This window comes from Mauremys reevesii, linkage group 2, assembly GCF_016161935.1.
Source record: "Mauremys reevesii isolate NIE-2019 linkage group 2, ASM1616193v1, whole genome shotgun sequence".
Taxonomy (NCBI): domain Eukaryota; kingdom Metazoa; phylum Chordata; order Testudines; family Geoemydidae; genus Mauremys; species Mauremys reevesii.
In genome coordinates, this window is record NC_052624.1 from 18,712,471 (window position 1) to 18,720,970 (window position 8,500).

Sequence of the window (8,500 nt, forward strand, 5' to 3'; positions counted from 1 at the left end):
AGGGTGAACGTTTCACTCAGGCATGGACCTCGGAGGTTCAACACCTGAAGGCTGAATTTGAACAGCCAGAGAGCAGGGCTATTAGAGGGGCCCAGCGCGGGGCTGCAAGGATTAGGGATGCCTTGAGGGAGCAATTTGAGGCTGAAAGCCACCAGTATGTCTGGTGCCCCGCACGGGAGTGAAGTGCAGTGGCTCCAATGTTAGTAGGAATCTGTGTTTGTTACGTATGATACACTGACTTGCAGTGCCTGTTGCTTTCCTGGGCTAAGGTATCTTTTATGTTATGCAATAATAAAGAATGTTTTCAAAGCAAAAAAATCCATTTATTGAAAAGAAACACAACTGCTTGGGAAACAGAAAGGGCAAGGGGGTGGGGTGGGGAACGGTACAATCACAGGTTTGCGTGTGTCCTGTTATCATACTCAGCCTTCCTGTCTGGAGTGCTGTGCAATGAGTGCTGCACTTCAGGCTGGCTGTACTGCATGGTGATGGGGGTGAGTGCAGTGGGTAAGGGTCGTAGTTTGCAGGGCTGGGTGGTGAACCTACAGGTGTTGGAAGCAGCTGGTGGCGATAAGAACCCAGATGTTGGGGAAAGTGGGTTGGAGGTGACATGGGGGCACAAGGGAAAGAGTTTTGGGACAAGGGCTGTAGGGGGGCAGGCGCAGTAGTGCTCCACCTGCATGGCTATGAGCGCCTGGATCGAGTCTGCTTGGTGCTCCATGATGCTTATCAGCTGCTCTGTGCTTTGGTGCCGGCGATCCGTGTTCTGCTGGCGGATCCTCCTTTCACTCTCCTGCCACTCCTGCACTTTTTGATTTTCATTAAGGGAGTGATGCATGACTTCATTCAGCATGTCCTCTTTGCTTCTACGTGGCCTCTTCCTGATTCTTTGCAGCCTCTTGGCCAATGATAACACGGACAGCTGAGATCTCAAGGTTTCATCTGTAAAGGCAAAATGTAACACTTAAGAGAGGCAGCATTGTTCACACCAGACAGAGCAATGATTCCCCCGTACTTAAGGAGGGCAAGCACAGTCTATATTATAGCATAATTTGCCCATCCCAAAGTGAGCACACATTTGGAGCCCCAAAATGGTGAGTAAGCACAGGGTCAAGGGGGACTGATTGTTTCATGGCTGTACTGTCCTCTGCTTTTCTGTGCCTTGGGGAGAGCCAACAGCTGCAGGGGGCCCCTATACTGCACAGTGTCCCCACATTTTTCACAGGAGTTTGTCCTGGAAGATATCTCGCTGCTGAGGGTGACCTGGAAAGCAAGGGAGGGTCTTCTACTGCAATGCAGCTTCTGCCCTGGCCCCTATGCAGCTTGCCTGTCTGCAGCAATGGTCCCCTCACCACTCATAGCACAGACATGTTAGCCTGACTGGGACAAGGACCACAGTGGCTCTAACACTAAGCCTGCGCAAGCGCATTGCCTAAGTTCTGGTTGAGACCTTTGAAGAGATCAATGAGGCCGATTACCGCGATGTGAAAGAGCACATTAACGCCCTATTCTGTATCTAGGCATGCATGCAGCCCTAACCCTCCTCGCCCCAAGAGACCGCACCGAATAACTTCCTTCCCAGAATAAAAGCTGCTTACCGGGAACCTCCTCTGGTGTTTGTCCTTCCCCAAGCACCAGCCGCCATGACTGGCTACCTTCCTCCTGGCTCCAGAACAGCTCCTGGCTGCATGCATCTAGGGATTCCGCGGTGTCTTCCTCCTCCTCAGCACCCTCGCTCCTGCTTTGCTGCTCCTCCTCCTCCTGTCTTGTTGGACTGGGCTCTGAAGTGTCCATCGTGGTATTCGGAGTGAAGGTGGGGTCGCCCCAAGTATCGTGTCCAGCTCTTTGTAAAAATGGCAGGTCTTGGGGGCAGCACTGAAGCGTCTGTTTCCCTCGTGGGCTTTGTGGTAGGCATTCCGCAGCTCCTTCACTTTAACCCTGCACTGCAGTGCATCCCGGTCATGGCCCCTTTCCATTATGTCCCTTGATATCTGCCAGAAGGTATCGTAATTCCTATGGCTGGAGAGCAGCTGGGACTGGACAGCTTCCTCCCCACAAACACTGATGAGGTCCAGCACCTCGCCATTGTTCCATACTGGGGATCGCCTGGTGCGTGGAGGCATGGTCACCTGGAAAGAGTCGCTGAGAGCACTCCACGCCTGGCTGAGCAAACAGGAAGGGGATTTTTCAAAATTCCCAGAAAATTTAAAGGGCAGGTCTGACATTTGGTCACCTGAGGGCAGGGCAATAGAGTTCAACGTGATGACCAGAGTGGCTAGAACAGGCATTGTGGGACAATTATGGAGGCCGATCAAAGCGCATTAACAGACCAGGGCATCCACACTGGTGCCGCGGCGCTCCAGCGGGGGCGCAACAAACATTATTCCACTCGCCGAGGTGGAGTACCAGGAGCACTTTAGCTGCGGAGGCAGAGCGCTCTACGTGCCTTGCCAATGTGGACGCATCATGAGTTAGAGCGCACTGGGCTGCTTTAATGCGCTCTAACTCGCAAGTGTAGCCATGTCCTTAGAAGTGATTCAGTAATAGAGATAACTGGGACACTTTTAAGGAGATGAGCTCGCGCCCGAACTTGCAGGCCAAGGAAGTGCTCAGGAGCCCAAGGACATACATAAATCATCTGGGTCAATTCAAAACTTGTACAAGGTAACTACAAAGATGAGGAGTATGTATCTCAGACCACTGCAAGTGACTTCCTAGACCAAACCACAGCCTTTGAACAAAAACAACAAGGAGTCCGGTGGCATCTTAAAGACTAACAGATTTATTTGGGCATAAGCTTTTGTGGGTAAAAAACCTCCCTTCTTCAGATGCATGGGTTGAAAGTTACAGATGCAGGCATTATATAATGACACATGAGGAGAAGGGAGTACCTCACAAGGGGAGAACCAGTGTTGACTGGGCCAATTCAATCAGGGTGGATGTAGTCCACTCCCAATAATAGATGAGGAGGTGTCAATTGCCAACAAGATGAGGAGAGGCAAAGCTGCTTCTGTAATGAGCCAGCCACTCCCAGTCCCTGTTCAAGCCCAAATTAATGGAGTTAAATTTGCAAATGAATTTTAGTTCTGCTGTTTCTCTTTGAAGTCTGTTTCTGAAGTTTTTTTGTTCAAGAATAGTGACTTTTAAATATGTTACAGAATGTCCAGGGAGATTGAAGTGTTCACCTATTGACTTTTGTATGTTACCATTCCTGATGTCCGATTTGTGTCCGTTTATTCTTTTACGTAGGGACTGTCCCGGTTTGGCCAATGTACATGGCAGAGGGGCATTGCTGGCACATGATGGCATATAACACATTGGTAGATGTGCAGGTGAATGAGCCCTTGATGGTGTGGCTGATGTGGTTGGGTCTTCTGATGGTGTCGCTAGAGTAGATATGGGGACAGAGTAGGCAACGAGGTTTGCTACAGGGATTGGTTCCTGGGTTGGTGTTTCTGTGGCGTGCTGTGTAGTTGCTGGTATTTGCTTCAGGTTTGGGAGTTGTCTGTAAGTGAGGACTGGCTTGTCTCCCAAGGTCTGTGAGAATGAGGGATAGGTTGTAGATCGTTGGTAATGCGCTGGAGAGGTTTTAGCTGGGGGCTGTATGTGATGGCTAGTGGTGGTCTGTTATTTTCCTTGTTGAGTCTGTCCTGTAGTATGTGATTTCTGGGTACTTATCTCTCTCTGTCAATCTGTTTCCTCACTTCGCCAGGTGGGTATTGTAATTTTTAGAATGCTTGATAAAGATCTTGTAGGTGTTTGTCTCCGTCTGAGGGATAAGAGCAAATTTGGTTGTATCTTAGGGCTTGGCTGTAGACAATGGATCGTGTGATGTGTCCTGGATGGAAGCTGGAGGCATGTAGGTAAGTGTAGCGGTCAATAGGTTTCCGGTATAGGGTGGTGGTTATGTGACCATCACTTATTTGCACTGTAGTGTCCAGGAAGTGGAACAGGGCCTCATAAAATGCCGAGGGAAAATTGGACTGAGTTCTGTGAAAACGGTCTGCTTAAAGAGGACTAGTGATTGGTAGATAGCACTACACTCTGTGCTCTGCTTCCCAACGTGAAGGAAAAACTGGAGAGAATGAGAATGGTATAACGAAAGTACATTACTGAATTGTTTGCAGTGTTGTAGCCATGTCGGTTCCAGGATATTAGAGAAACAAGGTGGATGAGGTAATATCTTTTATTGGACCGACTTCTGTTGCTGAAAGAGATCTTCTTCAGGTCTGCATTGACAGAAAAAGAAATAAACTCATTTATACCTGTGCAAACATAAAGAGGCTCAGTGAAGCAGTAAGGAGGGAAAGCTGTATTCTTCTCATCATAGAAAACATAATCACCCAATGAACTGTGCAACAATGTTTTCCTTACCAGGTACAGCCCGAGGATTCTGGCACATTCCACTCTACCCTGAAGCACTAAGCTGACAGCTTTTATAACTCCATTTGCAAGATTGTTAACTAGCATCAGATATGAACCAGAATGCTTTGTACTTATGCTAAATAATATAACTATGAACTGTATTTCCAAAATGCTTGGTACTCATGCTAAGCTTTACTGTGGAAATCTACTATTAGTTAAACTGCTTCAGTTTTTTGTTTTTCGTATGTGCAGAGCCTGCCAGAAATAAGATGTATATTCTGGTAAAGAATATTATATATGAATTGTGTGCTAGTTTGAGTTAGCACTACATATACTTCATGGTCTTCTTATATCTAGGGTGACCATATGTCCCGTTTTAATGGGACAAGTCCCATATTTAAGCCCTCTTGCAGCTGTCCCAACTTTTTCTTAAAAATGGGTAAATTGTCCTGTATTTGCTGCCTCCTCATCAGTACCGGTGGGTCCTGCTTGCTGGATCCCTGCTCGCCGGCTGCCCACCCACCAGCAGTCAGTGTGTGTTGGGAGGGGGGGGCAGTGGCCGACGATGGGGGTGGGTGTGCAAGGCTAGTGGAGAGGGGGAAGCTGGAGCATGCAGGGTAGGGCTGCTCCCCCGGCCGGTCCATCAGCACAACCCCTGCCACGTGCTGGCTCTCAGCCAGCAGGGCCCCTGTTACCCGGGGTTCTTTCAACCCAAAGCTCTTGGTAACTTTTACTCTGTGCAAGGAGGTGTCAGGAAATAAATCAGGGGAGACAGGGCCATCCAACCGATAGATGGCTGGCACAAACAGGACAACACAAGAGTGCTTTCACTTAAAGCTAAACTTTACTTAGTCTCAAGCACTTACACACGTCCACAACAAGATTAGTAAAACACCCCCAACCCTTGATAATTACCAAAGCTGAGTATGGCTTTCAAGTGACACAGCGGCAGGCTTCCAGTGGCCAAATCTTCCGTCTGCCGGTGGGGACCGCAAGATGTATCCAGAGGGAGAGTCCAAAAAGACTCCAAAAGAGTCCCCAAACGAGTCCAACTATCTCAAGCTTTTCCCCCTTATTTATACATTAGTAATAGAATGATCTGTCCCTTAAAGAAACCTTGTTAAGTAAGCAGTTTCAATGATCAAGCAAGAGGTTCCTTCCAGAGTTTTTCCAGAGTTTGCAGCCTTGAGACCCCAATAGACATTCCTGGGGCATATCCTGTTCTTTTAAAATGCATGGATCAACAACTTCAACACAATTTTTATCAGGAAGGACACTGGGTCAAACTGTCCTTTCTGTTGCACCCAAAACTCCCCGCCCCCTCCTGCCTTGGTCAAGCTGAGAATGCTGAATGGCCAATTTACAGCTTGCTGACTAGGTGACTTTAATAAGCCATAGTGGTTTCAGGCACTTTACAAGTCTCCCCATACACCCCGGCCCCTGTCCTGTTTCTGGCCAGCGCTGGCTGTGAGCTGCGGCGGCCGGTGAGTGAGGGCAGGTGGCAGCTGGTCAGTGCAAGCAGGCGGTGGCCTCAGGCTGGGTGGGGAGGCCGGGAAGACACAGCACCAGGTACCAGGAGAGGCAGGCCCGTGCACAGGGCCCAGCTGGGCATGGAGGATGGAGTGCAAGGCATGAAGGGTGAGTTGGTCGGTCACCCCCGTGTGTGAGAGAGGGGTAGGGTGTGTGTGTGTGGGGGGGTAAGGGTGTGGGTGTGTCACCCTGTGTGTGTCCCCTGGCCAGTTCTGTGTGCCCTCCCCCAGAGCCACCTGCCAGCTCTGCACGCACCCCCCGCAGCATGTGGGCTGTCACAGGGGGCTTTCGACCCTCTCTTGGCCATTTTGGTGCCCAGTTCTGGGTTGGATGTGGGTTGTTTGTGTCCTCAGGGGCTGCACTCCTGTCCATTGCTGCTCTGCCTGTGGCTGGTGCAGGGCCAGGGGAGCGTGTGCACAGAGAATCTGGTGCCATGTGCTTGCCTTGAAGCACGACTAATATGAATAATGATGCTGTAAATAAAATGTATTAAAGTTCATTTTTTTTAAATGTTTTAAACAGTTTTAAATCCACCCCAATTTCATACAAAAATGTAATACAAACCCTGGTAGTTCATATGAGAAATGTGAAGGATAAAGTAGTGTGAAGGTTCTCTTTTAATGGGAGCAACACATGGCTGGTGTTTTGGCCAGTTTTGACTTTTGTTAGCTGTTTTTACCCACTGTTTTATTTTGTATTTTTTCTTTTATAATGTATTTTATGTACACTTGTGTGTATTCTTTTTGCCCTAGGGCTACCATTGCTGGTACCCTAGTGGCAGCCACCTCTATCTGCAAGTGAAACTTGTAAATATTGTAAATAAAACCTGTGTGCTGTGTCAAAGACAACTTCTGTGTCAATCTCCTGCCTTTTACAATTGTTCCCCATGGGGACCCACAAATACGTTTGGTGCCAAGCCCACAAAAGGTTAATCCAGCCCTGGCTTTCACCAAATGGTTGCTGTTCCTGAAACAAAACTAAGGGTAAACATGGGCTAGCTAGAATTTTTTCTTCGAGTGCTTGCTCATGTCCATTCAACTTAGGTGAATGTGCTCGCCACATGCACCGATGCCAGAAGTTTTTTCCCTCAGCCGTATCCGTAGGGGACCAGTTCTGGCACCCCCTAGAGTGGCGCGCATGCTACGGTATCTAGGGTGCCGCCGGCTCCCGTGACTCTCAGTTCCTTCTTCCGCCAGTGACGGTGCTGGAATTGTACTGCTTCAGTTTGTGCTGTTGCTTTCTCGTTTGTATGAGCTCAGTAATTCTTGTATTATAGTATATATGGTTTTCTTTTAGTGCTATTAATTCCCTTAGCTATAGTTGGAGACTTCATGGGCATGCCCCGTCCCCAGGCTTTAAGCCCTGTGTTCGCTGCAAGAGGCCCATGCCCATTAGTGATCCACACAGCAGCTGTCTGTGGGCGGACACATTAGCGAAAAGTGCAAAATGTGCAAGTCCTTCAAGCCAAGGACTAAGAAGGAGCGCGATATTCGCTTAAGAGCGTTCCTTATGGAGTCGTCCTCACCTCGGCACTGCAGCAATGCTATGACTCGGCACTGAGCACCGTGACCTCGGTATGCAGCGCCCCACCGGGACCGTCCACTGGCCAGCACCGGTCCCCATCCGTGGCTCCGACCATGAAGCCCAAGAAGACGGTGCAAGGTCGGTCTCCAGGTTCCTACAAGGGAAAGGATAAGACTGGGTGTGATCAACGTTCTGTGCCGGGCAACTCTTCACCCCCGTCGGGAAGTGATGGGCCCACGCTCCAGATGAGCAGTGTAGTCCAGCCCGCTCCCCGACGGCCACCCCAGATAGTGGCAGAGGCCTCCGCCAGCTCTGGGTACCAGCCATGCAGGAGGCTCTGGAGGTGGGGCCTGAGCTCAGCTCCCTCCGCTCGGCGTGGAGCTTGCAGCCCCGACCCCTTACCACGCGGCTCTGAGCGGGGAGGGGCTCCGGCCCCGCCGGAGACACGCTGCAGCTGTCGAAGGATGCTCCTGTATGCGCTGAGGCGCCGGGTGAGAGGGAAACTGGGGGTAAGGGGCCAGGGCCGGGGTGGTGGGGTTGGCCAAGGGGCAGGGAGTCCCAGGGACAGTCAGGGGACAGGGAGGGGGCAGAGGTTGGGGACAGGGGACAGGGAATGGGGGAGGTTGGATTGTGGGTATTCTAGGGGTCTGTCAGGACTCAGCGGGGAGGGGTGTGGATAGGGGTCGGGGCAGTCAGGGGACAGGGAGCAGGGTGGGGTCCCAGGGTGGTTGTTGGGGGTGGGGTCTCTGGGGGACGGTGAGGGGACAAGGAGCAGGATGGGTCGGGGATTCTGGGGGGGGTGGGCAGTCAAGGGGCAGGAAGTGGGTGGGAGTCGGATGGGGGCAGGGCCAGGCTGTTTGGGAGGCACAGCCTTTCCTACCCTAAAGCTCGTTCAGCAGTTTGAGGCTTGCAGAAGAGCCAAGCTGTTAGCTTTTCCATTAGGGCTACCATCCTTTTCACTTCTCAAATGCCAAATTATAGTCTATATCTAATTTCAGTGCCATAGGGAGGTTCATGTCAGGGGAGAATAGCTTCATTTAAAATTAGCCACTGAGGGAGGGATCACATGAGAAGAAAAATA